Genomic DNA, 17,421 nt, shown 5'->3' with positions numbered 1-17,421 from the left:
AACAAAATGTGATTTGTACATAGAAGGAAATGTTACTCAGTCTTAAAAAAAAATTCTGACACATGCCACAACATGGATAAACCTTGAGGACATTATATTGAATGAGATAAGTGGATACAAAAGACAAATACTGTATAACTCCACTTGTATGAGCTACTTAGGATAGTCTAATTTATAGAGACAGTAGAATGGTGGTTGCCAGGTGCTGGGGGTAAGGGAGAATGAGGAGTTAGTTTGTGGATATAGAGTTTCTGTTTGGGATGATGAAAGGTTCTGGGGATAAATCATGATGGTTGCACAATATTGTGAATATATCTGAATTGCACAGCCACTGAATTGTACACTTAAAAATGGTTTAAATGGTAACTTTGTTATGTATATTTTACTATATTTTTTAAATTTCATTTCTTCATACTTGGATTGCATTTAACTGTCCTTATAATGTAAGTTAGGTCATTATAGACAACGGCTAGTACTGGTTTTTCTGTATTTTTTCCTCTAGCAATATAGTTTAAGAACATGGTAATCCAATTTCCAATCACATAATCAGGTGGATGGGCATTATTAGTGCCATATGCAATAATCACGTCCCAGGCATCAATAATACCCACATTGAGACCCACAGAAATATCCCTCATAAAATTTTGAATATAGCCATGGAAATCACTAAACATCTCTGTGTTCAGATATATTCCCCTGGTATTTTCAGTTTTAGGGGTCACCTTTGTCTCTGGGCTTTTCAAGAGTAGACGTTCAATGACCTTTTGAACATTGATGGTCCTATGAGGAAAATCGTAACAGAAAAGGATCTAAAGTGCTGGCCAAGGGTAATGACAATGGCTGTGTCATTCTATCTGGCCACCAGATCAATTTCCCTTGGGATATATAGTTTTCATCTGTCACTGAAAACAGATTTTTGGTAATAAGTGGATGATCATGTCTTTCCACTGAATCAAAATACATCTTTCAGCATCACGAAACATACATGTTTTTTTCCCCCTCATGGTTAGTTTTGTTTCTTCCACAATATTCAGATGTGCAAGAAATTTCACAAGAGAACAAGTCAGCAACCTCATAAGAGGCAACAAATTCTTTACAAGTCAACAGGCTCTTAAACCCACAAAAAGACAAGAAGCAAGTTTAAGATCATAAAACGTTAAAGATGAAATTCCATCACAATGTCCTTTTTTCAGCTCTACTGCAAATTTAACAAATATCAGTGTTAATTATACTTTGTCATATGATTTGAGCTTGCTTTAACCTCATACACTGAATAGAAGGCTCATTTCATACACAAAATCTTTCACATGTCTGGCTTCCTTAAAACCACAGGTGAACATTTCTAGTGCCAAAAAGAATTTAGCAAAGCTAAACTACAGGAAAATGCAAGTTAGTAAGCTTTTCCTTGGTGCTTTTGAGTAACAGTGTAAAGTCCTCAAACTGATACTTAGAAATGGTAGAGACATTATCTTGATAATTTCCTTTTAGTTTCAAAACCAAACATTGTAGAAAGCATTCATGTTTCTGTTACCATTTTTTAATTTAACTTAATCATGATGATCAGTATTTAAGGTCAAAAGGTAAGTGCCCCAATTCTTTTTTTTTTTTTCCTTAAGATTTATTTATCTGAGAGTGAGCATGCACACCCAAGAGCACAAGAGGGGGAGAGGCAGAGGGAGGGACAATCCTCAAGCAGACTCCATGCTAAGCGCCACAGGGCTCCATCTCATGACCCTCCAAGATCATGACCTGAGCCAAAACCAAGAGTCAGACGCTTAACCAACTGAGCCACCCAGGTGCCCCAAAGTGCCCCAATTCTATTTCAAGATTTGCCATGTGTCTTCCATTAGTGTGACCATATTTATGCCATTTACCTTCCCTTTAATAAGGTTGTGGCTGAGGGTGCTTCTGCTAGTTTTCAATGCCTGGAGTTTTCAATGCTTACCATATGTTGAAGACCCCAGTTCCATGATGATCAAAATATTTTAAAGCTGATGGAAAGCAAACCAATAAATCTTTTTAACAAAAGGAAAATAATCATAATTTTAAAATGCACACATTTGTAAAATTCTAACCAAGAGAATTTCTAACTGTAAGAGCATTATTGCCTTTGGGAAGAAAACTATATCAGATATATTAAAATCTTAACACAATTTTGGGGGGCACCTGGGTGGCTCAGTCAGTTAAGCGTGTGCCTTCAGCTCAGGTCATGATCTCCGGGTCCTGGGATTGAGCCCCATGTTGGGCTCTCTGCTCAGTGGGGAATCTGCTCCTTCCTCTCCCTCTGCCTCCTCCCCCCTGCTCATGCTCTGTTTCTGTCTCTCTCTCTCTCAAATAAATCTTAAAAAAATAAAATCTTAACACAGCTTTTAAACTTTTTATTAAGATATAGGAAGAGGAAGAAAAATGCTAATATTTGTGAATGAAAAAAATAAAATTTAACTTTATTAAAAGCCCAAATCCAAATGTTTGACAAATTTTTAAAAAAGTAAAACCAGCATCAGGAAAGAAGTATAATTATTATAAAAACAACCTCAGAAGCCAACTGTAATTTCAAAATAAAAATACATACTTTTCACCACTTTTTGTAAGTAATAAATTCACTGTTGCAGTGTTGAATCTCCCATGAGGTAGGGAAGTTTTCTCTTCAAGCAGTCATTTATATTTTGCATTTAATTTGATCTAGTTACAAAATGCTATAATCCACCTTCTTTTTACAGTATAACCACTGGGGAAAGGAGTCTTCATTCCAATCTGACCTTTTTTTTTTTTCTGTGTTCTCACTCTGGTAATAAAAACACCCACAGTAAATCATTATTACCACAAATTATATCTGAAACAAATTCTTCATTTATTCCCTTTTCCTCTTTTCCCTCCATCCTTCTCAATTTATACCCTCCTCTCTTCCATAAATATTTAACAAGATCATGTTAAAGGGATGACTTAAAAACTCACTGTTGAATAGTCTCACTAATGAATAGTTTATCCTAGAGTGGGGATAATTTTTCTTGTGCATTTGCAATATCTTCCTCAGTTTTTACCTTGTCCCCAAAGCTACTCAACAGTTAGCCAAATCAGGAGGAAATGTATGGGTATGAAATAGCAGGATTCAGTAGCCCAGCTAAATATTGTACCAATAACATGACCTTGTTAAGTTGTAGATCTTCTCCTCAAACTCTATTTATCCATGAAGAAATTTTGAACATGTTTCTGAAATGATGTCCCACATTGTTTATTTTGAGTATACCAGAATCAGGTTCTTAGGTTAAACATTTCATTGTTGTGCCCAAGCTGAACATAATATTATCATTGTGGTCTGATTAGTGCCAAAAAAGGGAAGACCTCTTTATTCTTTTTTTTTTTTTAAGATATTTATTTATTTGACAGAGACACAGCGAGAGAGGGAACATAAGCAGGGGGAGCGGGAGAGGGAGAAGCAGGCTTCCCACGGAGCAGGGAGCCCGATGCGGGGCTCGATCCCAGGACCCTGGGATCATGACCTGAGCTGAAGGCAGACGCTTAAGGACTGAGCCACCCCAGGCGCCCCAAGACCTCTTTATTCTTAATACTCTACTATGAAATTAGCCTAAGTTTATTCATTGATTCATATCAAGCTTTCACCCACCTAAGACTCAGGTCGTTTAAAAAGAATTACTATTGAAGTATAGTTGATATAAAATGTTATATTAGTTTCATGTGTACAACATAGTGATTCCACAGTTCTACGCAATACTTAGTGTTCACTGCGATAACTATAGTCACCATCTGTCACCATACATTATTACAGTATTATTGACTGCATTCCCTATGATGTACTTTTCATCTCTGTGACTTATTTATTTTATAACTGCAAGTTTGTACATCTTAATCCCCTTCACCTATTTCATCCATCTTTCTAGCCCTATACCCTTCTGGCAACCAACACTTTGTTCTCTCTACTTATGAGTCTGTTTCTGGTTTTCTGTTTTCGTTTTGCTTTGTTTAGATTCCACACAAGAGAAATCATACGGTATTTGTCTTTCTCTGTCTGACTTATCTCACTTAACATAATACCCTCCAGGCCTATCCATATTGTTGCAAATGGTAAGATCTAATTCTTTTTATGGCTGACTAATATTCCATTGTATTTATATATACCACATATTTTTTTTTCCCATTCATCTACTGATGGACATTTAGGTTGCTTCCATATCTTGGCTATTGTAAATAATGCTGCAATAAACATAGGGGTGTATATATCTTTTTGAATTAGTGTTTTCATTTTCTCTGCATAAATACCCAGTACTGAAATTATTGAATTACATGGTATTTCTGTTTTTTTTAAGTTTTTATTTAAACTTGAATTAGTTAGTGTGTAGTATAATATTGGGTTTAGGAGTAGATTTAGTGATTCATCACTTACATAGAACACCCAGTGCTCATCACAGCAATTTTTTGTGGAACCTCCATACTTTTTTCCACCAGCGAATGCACCAATTTACATTCCCACAAACAATGCACGAGTGTTCTCTTTCATCCACATCCTCACCAACACTTGTTATTTCTTGTCTTTTTGATTCTAGTCATTCTGACAGGTGTAAGGTGACCTCACTGTAGTTTTGATATGCATTTCCCTGATTAGTGATATTTAGCATCTTTTCATGTGTCTGATGGCCATCTATGTATGTCTTCTTTGGAAAAAATGTCTATTCAGGTCTTCTGATTTTTTAATGGAATTGTTTTTTTGGTGTTGAATTGTAAATGTTATTTCTATATTTTAGATATTAGTCCCTTAAAATATCATTTGCAAATATTTTTCTACCATTCAGTAGGCTGCCTTTTAATCTCGTTGATAGTTTCTTTCAGTTTGCAAAGGCTTTTTACTTTGGTGTAGTCCCAATACTTTATTTTTGCTTTTGTTTCCCTTGCCTAGGGAGACATCTAAAAAAATGTTAAGGCTGATTTCAAGAGATGACTGCCTGTTTTCTTCTAGGAGTTTTATGGTTTCATAAAGGTCTCTAATCCAATTTGAGTTTATTTTTGTGAATGAAGTGAGAAATGGTCCAATTTCATTCTTTTTCATGTAGCTCTTCAGTTTTCCCAGTATCAGTTACTGAAGACACTACCTTTTCCCCATTATATATTTTTATTTCCTTTGTCATAGATTAATTATATAAGTGTGGATTTATTTTTGGGCTCTCTATCCTGTTCCATTGATCTATGCCAGACTGTTTTGATTACCATAGCTTTGGAGTGTATCTTGAAATCTAGGATTGTGATACCTGCAGCTTTGGTCTTACTTCTCAAGATTGCTTTGACTATTCAGGGTCTTTTGTGCTACATACAAATTTTAGAATTATTCTAGTTCTGTAAAAAAAAAAAAAAGATACTATTTTGGTAGGGCTTGCTTTGAATCTGTAGATTGTTTGGGGTAATATGGACATCTTAACAATATTCTTCCAATCCATGAGCATGGACTATCTGTTCATTTGTTTGTGAAATCTTCAGTTTCTTTTATCGATGTCCTACAGTACTTTTCAGAGTATACTTCTTTCATTTCCTTGGTTAAGTTTATCCCTAGGTATTTTATTCTTTTTGGTAAAATTGTCAATGGATTCTTAATTTCTCTTTCTGATGCTTCATTATTAGTGTATAGAAATGCAGCCAATTTCTGTAAATTTTATATCCTGAGACTTTACTAAATTCATTTATTTCTAATAGTTTTTTGGTGAAGTCTTTAGGGTTTTCTATATGCAGTATCATGTCATCTGCAAATAGTGATAGTTTTACTTCTTTGTTATCAGTTTGGATGCCTTTTATTTCTTTTTGTTGTCTGATGACTGTGGCTAGGACTTCTAGTACTATGTTAAATAAAGGTGGTGAGAGTGGACATCTTTGTCTTTTTCCTGATCTTAGAGGAAAAGCTCAGCTTTTCACCATTGAGTATGATGTGAACTGTGGGTTTGTCCTATATGACCATTTTATGTTGAAGTAGTACCCTCTAAACCTACCTTGAGGGTTTTTATCATGAATGTATGTTGAATTTTGTCAAGTGCTTTTTCTGCATCTATTAAGATAATCATATGGTTTTTATCCTTCCTCGTCTTAATGTGATGCATAATACTGATTTGCAAATATTGAGCAATTCCTGCATCCCCAGAATAAATCCCACTTGATCATAGCAAAACATTTTATTTTATTGTTTGTTACTTAAGTACAGTTGACACAATGCTACATTAGTTTCACACGCATAACGTAGTGATCGGACAACTATATGTTCATCTGTGCCCACCACGAGTAATAGCCACCAACTGTCACGATGCAAAATACCATTGACTCTATTCCCTATGCTGTACCTTTCATGCTAATGGTTTGCTTATTCCTTAACTGGAAGCCTGTACCTCCCACTCTCCTCCCACTTTTTGACCATCCCCTTACTTTCTTCCCTCCAGCAACCATCAGTTTGTTTTCTGTACTTATGGGTGTGTTTCTGTTTTTGTTAGTTTCCTTGTTCATTTGTTTTGTTTCTTGGGTTACACATATAAGAGAGATCATATGGTATTTATCTTTCTCAGACTTATTTCACTTGGAGTAATGCTCTAGGTCCATCCATGTTGTTGCAAATAGCAAGATCTCATTCTTTTTTTTTTTTTTTAATGCCTGGGTAATATCCCATTGTATTTATATACCGCATCATCTTTATCCATTCATCTATCATGGACACTTGGGTTGCCTCCATAATTTGGCTATGATAAATAATGCTGCAATAAGCATAGGGGTGCATATATCTTTTCAAATTAGTGTTTTTATTTTTGGGGGGGTAAATACCCAGTAGTGGAATTACTGGATCATATGGTAATTGTATTTTTAATTTTTCAAGGAACATCCATACTGTTTTCCACAGTAGATGCCCCAGTTTCCCACCAACAGTGCACAAGGGTTTCTTTTTTTCTACATCCTCACCAACACTTGTTATTTCTTGTCTTTTTGATTAGAGCCATCCTGACAGGTGTAAGGTGATATCGCGTTGTGGTGGTGGTTTTCATTTGCCTGATAATCAGTGATGTTGGGCATCTTTTCATGTGTCTGTTGGCCCTCTGTATGTCTTTTTTTGGAAAAATGTCTGTTCAGGTCCTCTGCCCATTTTTTAATCAGATTGGTTTTTTTGGTGTTGAGTTGTAGGAGTTCATTATATATTCTGCATATTAACCCCTTAGGAGATCTATCATTTGCAAATATCTTCTCCCATTAAGTAGGTTACCTGCTCATTTTGTTGGTTTTTCTTTCCTGAAGCTTTTTATTTTAGTGCACTCTCACTAGTTTATTTTTTCTTTTGTTTTCCTTGTCTGAAGAGACCTATCTAGAAAAATGATGCTAAGGCTTCTGTCAAAGAGATTACTGCCTGTTTTCTTCCAGGAGTTTTATGGTTTCAGGGCTCACATTTAGGTTTGTAATCCATTTTTAGTTTATTTTTGTGTATGGTATAAGAAAATGGTCTGATTTCATAATGAAGTAGCTGAAAGAGAAATTAAGAAAACCATCCCATTTAAAATTGTACCAAAAAATAAAATACCTGGAAATAAACTTAACCAAGGAGGTGAGAGGCCTGTACTCTGAAACCTGTAAAACATTGACTAAAGAATTGAAGATGACACCAACAAGTGGAACAGTATTCCATGCGCGTGATTAGAATAAAAGGTCCATATTACCCACAAACAATTTACAGATTTAATGCAATCCCTATCAGACTTCCAGTAGCATTTTTCACAGAACTAGAACAAATAATCCTAAAATTTGTATGGAGCACCAAAGACCCTGAATAGCCAAAGCTGTCTGGAGAAAGAAGACCGGAAACTGCAGGTATCACAATCCCAGATTTCAAGATATCCTAGAAAGCGGTAGTAATCAAAGCAGTATGCTGCTGACACAGAAACAGATATGTAGATCAGTACAACGGGATAGAGACACAGAAATAAACCCACACCTGTATGGTCAATTAATCTATGACAGAGGAGGCAAGAATATACAATGGGGAAAAGATAATCTCTTCAATAAATGGTATTGGGAAAACTGGACAGCTACACAAGAGAAGTTTTTAAAATTGTTGAATTTGGTTTGCTAATATTGAGAATTTTTGCATCTGTATTCATCAGGGATATTAGCCTATAGTTTTCTTTTTTCATAGTGTCTTTATCTGGTTTTGGTATCATGGTAATGCCGGACATGTAGAAGGAGTTTGGAAGTTTTCTTTCCTCTTCTATTTTTTGGAATAGTTTGAGAAGAGTAGGTATTAGCTCTTCTTTAAGTGTTTGGTAGAATTCACCTGTGAAACCATTTGGTCCTGGACTTTTGTTAATTGAGAGTTTTTTGATTACCAATTCAATTTTGTTACTAGTAGTCTACTTGAGTTCTCTATTTCTCTGTAATTCAGTTTTGAAATATTACGTTTCCAGGAATTTATCCATTATTTCTAGGTTGTCCAATTTGTTCACATACAATTTTTAATAGTATTCTCATAATCCTTTTTGTATCTGTGGTATTGGTTGTTATTTTTCCCTTTCATTTTTATTTTATTTGAGTCCTCTCTTGTTCCTGATGAATCTGGCTAAAAGTTTATCGATTTTATTTATCTTTTCAAAGAATCTGCTCTAATTACATTGATCTTATCTATTGTTTTTTTAATCTCTATTTAACTTACACTGTGATCTTTATCATTTTGTTTCTTTACTGATTTTGGGCTTTGCCTCCCCCCCCCCCTTTTTTTTTTAGTTCCTTTAGGTATAAGGTTAGATTGTTTTAGATTTTTATTTTATGAGCTAGGCCTGTATTGCTATAAACTTTCTTCATAGAACTGCTTTTGTTGTGTCTCAAAGATTTGGGACCGCTGTTTCCATTTTCATTTTTCTGCAGGTATTTTATTTCTTTGATTTCTTCATTAGCCCATTGGTTATTTAGCAGCACATTGTTTAGCCTCTACGTGTTTGCATTTTTGCATTTTCTTCTTGTAACTGATTTCTCATTTCATAACTTTCATCAGAAAAAATGCTCGATATGATTTCAATCTTAAATTTATTGAAACTTGTTTTATGGCCTAACATGTGATCTGTAGAATGTTCCATGCACATTTGAAAGGAATACACATTCTTCTGTTTATGGATAAAATGTCCTGTATATATCTGTTAAGTCTATCTGGTCTAACGTATCATTCAAAGCCCCTGTTTCTTTCTTGAATTTTCTGTCTGAATTCTATATCCACTGATGTAAGGGCGGCGGGGGGGGGGGGGGGGGGCGTCAAAGTCCCCATCTAGTATTGTTATGGTCAATTTCTCCATCTGTTAATTTTCATTTTATGGATTTAGGTGATCCTACATTAGGTGCATAGATATTTACAGTTGTTACATCCTTTTGTTAGAGTAATCCTTTTATCATCATGTAATACCCTTCTTTATCTCTGGCTACAGTTTTCAAGTCTATTTTGTCTGATATAAGTAGTGTTACCACAGCTTTTTCTTTTTTTATCTTTTTGCTTCCATTTGCATGGAATATCTTTTTCCAGCCCTTACAGCTTCAGTCTGTATATGTCTTTAGGTCTGAAGGGAGTCTCATGTAGGCAGCATATAGATGGATCTTGGGTTTTTTTGTTGTTGTTGTTTTAATGACTGTCATACTATATCTTTTAGTTGGGGCATTTAGACAATTTACACTTAGAGTAACTATTGATAGGTGTGTGTGTGTATATATATATATAGACATTTTACTGGGTATTTTTTTGTTTTTGTAGTTCTGTTGCTTTCTTGCTCACGTGTTTTGATAGCTTTCTTTAGTGTTATGCTTGGATTACTTTCTCATTTTTTGTGTATCAATAAGTTTTTGATTTATGATTACCACAGGGTTCATATATAATATCCTATGTGTGTAGCAATCTATATTAAGTTTATGGTTACTAAAAAAAAAAGTTGATGATTACTTAAATTTAAGCACATTCTAAAAGCACTACAACTTTACTGTTCCCTCCACGTTTTATGTATATGATGTCGTTTTACATCTTTTTTACTTTTTGTATCCCTTGATTAGCTTTTGTAGATATAATTGATTTTACTACTTTTATGTTTTAATCTCCATACTAGCTTTATAAATAATTATTCTACATTTACTGTTTGCTTTTACCAATGAATTTTTTTCCTTTCATAATTTTCTTTTAGTTATGGCCTTTTCTTTCCATTTAAAAAATTCCCCTTAACATTTCTTGAAAGGCCAGTTTAGTGATGACGAACTCCTTAAGCTATTTTTTTGTCTGGAAAACTCTTTCTCTCTCCTTTTAATCCTGAATCTTGCAGGGCAGAGTATTCTTTGTTGTACATTTCTTCCTTTCAGCACTTTGAATATGTCATGCCATTCTCTTTGGGCCTGCAAAGTTTCTGTTGAAAAATCAGCTCATAGCCTTCTGGGATTTCTCTTGTACATTACCAGCTTCTTTTCTCCTGCTGCTTTTAAGATTCTGTCTTTATCTTTGATTTTTGCTTTTTAAATTGTTATGTGTCTTGGTATGGACCTCCTTGGGTTCATCTTGTTTGAGGCTCATCTGTTTTGAATCCAGATGTCTGTTACCTTCCCCCAGATTAGGGAAGTTTTAAGTTGTTATTTAAGTTTTCTGCTCCCTTTCTCTCTCTCTCTCTCTTTCTCTCTCTCCCCCCTCCCTTGGGATCCCTATAATGTGAATGTTATTATGCTTGTTGATGTCACAGGTCTCAAAGTATGTATGCATGTATGTATTTTGCTGTTCAACATGGTTGCTTTGCACCAGTGATCCATTCTGCATCCTCTAACTTGCTGTTGATTCCCTCTGCTGTATATCTTATTTCAGCTATGTATTCTTTAGCTTCTGATTGGTTACTTATATTTTCTACCTCTTTGTTGAAGTTCTTACTGAGTTTATCAACTCTTCCTTCAAGTCCAGTGAGTATTTTTATGACCGTTACTTTGAACTCTTTATCAGGCATATTGCTTACCTTTGTTTCATTTCTCTCTTTTTATGTGATTTTTTTTTTCTTTCTAATTCTTCATTTGGAACATTTTCCTCTATTTCTTCATTTTGTTTACTTTCTGTGTAGTTTTTTTTTTTTTTTCCCCTATGTATCAGGTAGGTCAGCTATGTCTCCTGGTCTTGGAAGTAGTGGCTTTATATAGAGGAATTTCTATGGTGCACTGTAGCATAATCTCCTTTGGTCACCAGAGCCAGGCCCCCCATGGGTTTCCCCTGTGTTCCCCTGTGTCATCCTGTTATGGGTGAGCCATAATTGCTATAGGAATGCTGGTGAGTTAAGTTGGTCCTCAGCCCAAATTACTGTAATGACCCACTTTGTTTATTGTGGGAGCACTGGTGGGCCAGGTGTGCTCCTTATGCTGCTAGAAGACTCAGCTACAGACCCACTGGTGAGTGGGACCAGCCCTCAGCCCACCTGTCTGCTTTTAGCCACTGTGACAGCTGTGGGAGCATCAAAGAGCAGGGCTCATTCTCTACACAGGCAACTGATAGGCCCAGCTGCAGGAACTGTGGGATGCTAGTGTGTGGGCTTAGTGTCCACCCTCTTCAGTGCATGAGGGGCTGCCCACTGACTGTAACAAGGTGCTTTGGAGGGGTGCCTCCTGGGGCAAGTGGATTGGGTGAGACAGGTCTGCAGGGGAATGCTGGCTCTGGTGAGCATTTGGCTCTGTAGGCTGGGGGAGGGTAAGAAAAATGGCACCTACCAGCACTTTCATTCCTATAGAAAGCTCCTGCCCCACCCCAGCACACATCCTGAAATTAATAATAAATCTCTTGCACATATATCCCAGACACTTCTCAAACTGCTGCTCTGTACTATGTCTCTGGCTGAGTTATCTAGTGGCTAGCTCTTTAAGGGATGGGATTCCATTTCCTATTGCCCTCTGGCTCTCCTGGAGTTAAATCCTGCTGATTTTCAAAGCCTGATACTACAGGGACTGGTCTTCCCAGTGCAGGTCTCCAAGACCAGGGATGCCCAGTATGGAGTCTGATTCTTTTGTTCCTCTGTGCTTGTGACGTCCTTCCCATTTGTGGTCAGTTATGCCAGGGGTTTGGTTTCCAACTGCATCTGCACCCCTCCTACCCTTTCTGATGTGATCTCTCTACAACTAGCTGTGGAAGATCTCTTCTGCCAGTCTTCAGATGGTTTTTGGAGTCAGTTGCAGTACATATAGTTGTTGCCTCATTGTGTCCATGGGATGAGATGAGCTCAGGATCCTAATATACTTATCTTTCCTCTGTCAAGAATCAGGTCATTTATATGTTTTTCTACTTAAGCAACTATATCTTTTTTGTCATCTACCTGCATTGTTGGGACTTGTGATATAAGTTTAGGAACTTAAATTCATGCATATTGTTATATCAGGTTTATAAATGGCTCAAAAAATAATAATCTGGCATTATCTTCTAGAAATTGTGGTCCAGGAAATAGGGAAACCATAGAAGTGTTAAGAGGACTCAAGTTGTCTTGAGTCTAAGAACTTTCTTCGGTGTAAAATTTGGGCATGGATGATGGCTGCCATGGTAGAGAGAAGGGCTGTCTTTTCCATAGACTGTGGGCTTTCAGTGGGTTCATGATTGATTTATATGTTCTCCACAGGATTTTGCAAAGTTCTTTGCATACAGTAGGTCCTCAGTAAACATTTGCTGAATACATGAGAAAGGGGCAATAGGTAAATGGATACACCATTGATTGTTATAATGAAAGTCATTTGCTTTTTCTGAAATTCACTTTAATTCCAGTATAGCAGAAACATCGCTTTTATGAGTGAGATGGCTTTGTATTGACCACTGAATTTCCTGTGATAAAGTTGAAAATATCCACAGAAATTGCTAGTTTGTAGAACTTTAATCAAGATGGTTTGGCTGAAACATATCTGAGAAACCACCAAAGAAACTTTCTAACTCAGTAGCTTATCTGAGACATTTTCACATTACTCAATCATTGGATTTTCAGGAATAAATCTTAAGTTTAAATAAAAATAACCTGTACATTTTGAGAGTAGGCAGCTGAAATTAAGAGTTACTTAGACTTTTAGATCTGATTCAAGGTGAAAATTGGTTAAAATTGATATGAAAATAATTTCTAAGAATAAAGTCCTTCCTGTAAAACCCAAGATGACTGGTACTCTTTGCCCCAAGAAATGAAAGATGAAAGTGGTTAATGTGAATTTCTCAAAGTAAGAATATCTTTTAGATGGATAAATTGTGAACACAGCAAGCAACAGCACAATAGACTTACTGTTACATGGTAAAATCTCAATGGAGGTAAAGTTCTTCATCATTTCAACAGAAAATGGGAAGATAAATTAGCCTGATATCTGCTCAGATATTAAAGTAAAAATCACTAGCAGGGGGATGTGAGGTGGGGCATGAGGTGCTAACAAGGGATGGAGAGAGAGATTAAGCCACTCTTAACTCTCTGCAAATGTTTTTTTCTTCTTTACCTTGATATATTTAAGATATTCTGAGAAAGTAAATGGGTCAAGATTCTGGAAAACTGTTCTCCTGGTAATAGCAGGGATCCAAAGATCCAGAAAGAGACATTTGCAACTAATCCAACATGTCTTTAGTTTTTATCTTCTAAATGATTTTCTACTGCAAGCCAGCCTTTCTGTCTTTACCGCCTGTGGTAATTCAGGCCTTCATCAACATTTTCCTAGGCCAGTACTTCTCAAACTTGAGTGTACATCAGAATTATCTGGAGAGCTTATTACAACTGAGATTGCTGAACTTCATCCCCAGAGTGTCTGATTCAATAGTTCTGGGGCACTTGAAGAGCTATCTCTAGCCCCCCCATATTCAAAGCATCATTAATTCACAATAGCCATGATATGGAAACAACCTAAATGTCCATTGATAGATGAATGAATAAAGAAAATATGGTTTATATGTACAATGAAATATTATTCAGCCTTAAAAAAAAAAAAAAGAAAAAAGAAATCCTGTCATTTGCAATAACGTGGATGAGCCTGGAGGACATTATGCTAAGTGGAAACAAGCCAGATACAGATTTAGATGAGCCAGATACAGAAAGACAAATACTGCATGATTTCACTTATATGTGAAATGTAAACAAGTCAAACTCATGGAAACAGAATGGTGGGGACACCTGAGTGGCACAGTCGGTTAAGTGTTGGCTCAGGTGGTGATCTCAGGGTCATGAGATCAAACCCCACCTAGGGTTCTGCATTCATAGAATGGTGGTTATCAGGAGTTTAGGGGAGGGGAAAATGGGGAGATGTTGGTTAAGGGATATAAACTTACAGTTATAAGATGACTAAGCTCTGGGATCTAATGTACAGCCTGGTAACTCTAGCTAATGTACTGTAGGCTTGAAATTGGCTGAGAAAGCAGATCTTAAGTGTTCTTACAACACTCAGGGGCACCTGGCTGGCTCAGTTGGTAGAGCATGCAACTCTTGATCTCAGGATTGTAAGTTTGAGCCCCATGTTAGGTGTAGAGATTACTTAAAAATAAAAAAAAAAATTAAAAAACACAAAAATGCTGACTATGTGAGGAGATGGATATATTATTCAGCTTGATTATGGTACCCATTTTACAATGTATATATATATCAAAATATACTGTATACCTTAATGTGTATAATTTTATTGGTCAATTATACCTCAAAAAAGCTGGAAAAAAATAGTTCTGGGCTGAGGTCCAAGAATTTGGATTTCTAACAAACTTTCAAGTGAAGCTGAGGCTGCTGATCCAAGGATATTACTTTGAGACCCTTGCCCTAAATTACTATATTCCTGCTCCTTTAGTTTATCCCACCTAAAAACATTCTCTGTGCTGCCCATTTTATTCCCCCTAGACAAAATACTTCCATGACTTTCCATTATCAACCTACAGTATTAGGACCAAGCTCCTTCTCTGGCTTACAACCTCCTATGAGCGTTCACTTCTCCAGCCTCCTCTTCATGAACTCTACCTTCACAAGACCCGCAGAGGCTATTTTCTGTACTTTATCATCCTTGTGAGTAGGACTTAGGTCATTTATTCATTATAATGTTTTAATTGTCTAGCACTGTGAGCTTCACCTCAAGATATGGGTCTTACCAATTAAGATGGTGACTATATCTGGTCAACTGAATTCATTCCATCAACATAAAATCCATCTAGGGAAAGGAAGGGCTTCCAGAGCCAGAGAAAGGATTGATTTTTTTTTTTTTTCCCCTCAAGTGAGAATAATACTCCTCTCATTGAGGGCACCAGAGGACTGCCGAAGTCAGGGACCAAGATGTCTGGACAGTGACAGCTAGGTGGAGTGGTGGAGTCATGGGGACAGTGCTATATCCCCTTTACTTGAGAATAAAGTAGATTGGGATTCCAGTTCCAACTCTGCCACTTGCTCGGTGTAACTTACTTTGGCCAAGCTATTTAGTATGTCTGTGCTTAAATTTCCACATATGTGAAATGAGCATAATAGTGTTTTTATTGAGGATCTTATCAGACCTCTCTTTGGCACAAGGTTAAAATTTGTCTCAGTGGGGAACTTGAACTTCTGAAATTTGAAACATTCTCCCATATCTATCCCAGGTAAGGTTGAAGTTGACAAAAAAGACCAATACCTGGCTGCCTTGTAAATTTGAATATCAAAGCCAAACGTTGGGACATTAAAAATAGGTAATCATGGTATAGAAAGGCATTCATTTCAACGTGTCTGGTCTTAGTATTAAGCATGTGTGTGTGTGTGTATGTATTACATTTCAGAAGGGGATCTGTAATAGACCATGATAGAAACTGAAAGATTTATCAACTGTGTTTCCTGTATGAAGTCTTCCTATATGGCAACCGCTGGTTTATTTTCCCACCATGATTATCAATAAAACCCTTAAAATTAAAAAAAAAATTTTTAACTTTGAGGAAGTATTTGAGGAGGTAGCATCTAATTGAGGAGGTAGCCAGGCTTGAGAGAGAGAATACTAGTGAGAAAATGTGTTTACTATGTTAACAAATGAAAAAGAAACAGGCTCAGTCCTTGGACTGTGGGAAGGAATGAGGTCATAGAACCTAACTTGGGCCTCAGAATGGGGCTTAGAATTTAATGATAGAATGATCTGCAAGAGTTCCTGGATATGGAATTAACTATGAAGCCAACCATTTCTTGTGTACACACTAAATCACCTGTGAGGAAACTTATATCTCTACTTACATGCAGTGGGAGAAAAAACTGGACAGTTTGAATAAAGCAGGGAATCCAGAAGCAAATGTGTCTATTAGAAAGTAAAACAGGGTCAGGCATATTATCGTCATAAATATAGCCCACTTTAGAAGCATAATTGGACCCAACATACATGCAGTGTGCCAGCCCAGGAATTTAGGATTTTCTATGAAGAGTCAGGAAAGTGTGTAAGGAGAGGTCCCCAAATCCAGGCTGCAATGATGACCATCTCAAGAGGGAGCCATATGTGGCCAACAGGGAAAAAATGGAATCAGCCTGGGTACTCTTCCCATAGAGTTAAAACATGGCCTTCAAAATGGTAAGGCCTCTATGTCTCCATGATTAGGTCTCCTTTAGTTATTAGTAAAATATATTTTTTTTAAAAGTCCAGCCTCTTCTGTCTGAGCCATAGGATAAAGGGATTATTCCATACCTTGATCAGGAAAACAAAGAAGTTAAGGTGACATAGGGGTGAAAGGGAAATCTTACACAGATGTAAGGTCAGTTTTGCCCTGTGCCCTGCCCTTGTATCATCATAATGTATAAATGGATTTGAATTTGACTTTCCAGGATACTATGTTATCCTACTTGCTTTTCTGAACCCACATCACAAAAACAAGGCCTCTCTATAGCAGCAATTACCAAACTATGGAACCAAAATCTCTTAAAATGATCCATTAAATAACCGTTCCATGGTCAAATAATTGTGAAGTTCTGCATTCTATCCCCACTTGAAGGGATGGATACTACAGTGAATGAAAAGGCGCTGTAAATAAACCTGTTTATTTTCCCAGATTGTATTTCACTTATTTTTCCATTCAACAGTTGAGAATCTTCCAGGTGGTAGACATCACACTAGGCTAGGAGACAAAATGGTGGCCCTCAATGGCTTCCTATCATATATAGATGGCCCCTAAACAATGCCTATTCCTCTGACCTTCTCTCTCCCTCATTCATTGCATGTCAGCCTCACTGGTTCCCTTCACAGTTCCTGGAACATTCCAGCATGCTCTTGCCTCAGTTCATATACCCTCTCTTAGGAATGGTATTTCCCCGAAAATTCACTTGGCTCACTTCCTCACTTCATACAAGGTGCTATTCAAATGTCCCATTCTCAGGTTGGTATTCCAGACAGACCTTACCTGGCCTCTTTTAAAATAGCAATCATCAGGGGTGCCTGGGTGACTCAGTCAGTTAAGTGTCTGACTCTCAATTTCAGATCAGT

At 36.7% G+C, this 17,421-nt stretch overlaps 1 pseudogene; it reads right to left on the bottom strand.

Moving 5' to 3' along the window:
- Window positions 1-401: 401 nt before the first annotated feature.
- Window positions 402-17,421, bottom strand: part of LOC118013480 — a 59,172-nt pseudogene continuing 42,152 nt past the window's right edge.

Source organism: Mirounga leonina, unplaced genomic scaffold (genome assembly GCF_011800145.1).
Source record: "Mirounga leonina isolate KUSES-001 unplaced genomic scaffold, KU_Mleo_1.0 Mir_153, whole genome shotgun sequence".
In the NCBI taxonomy this organism is placed as follows: Eukaryota; Metazoa; Chordata; class Mammalia; order Carnivora; family Phocidae; genus Mirounga; species Mirounga leonina.
Note: the sequence above shows the minus strand (reverse complement) of the source record. Positions and strands in the feature narration are given on the sequence as shown.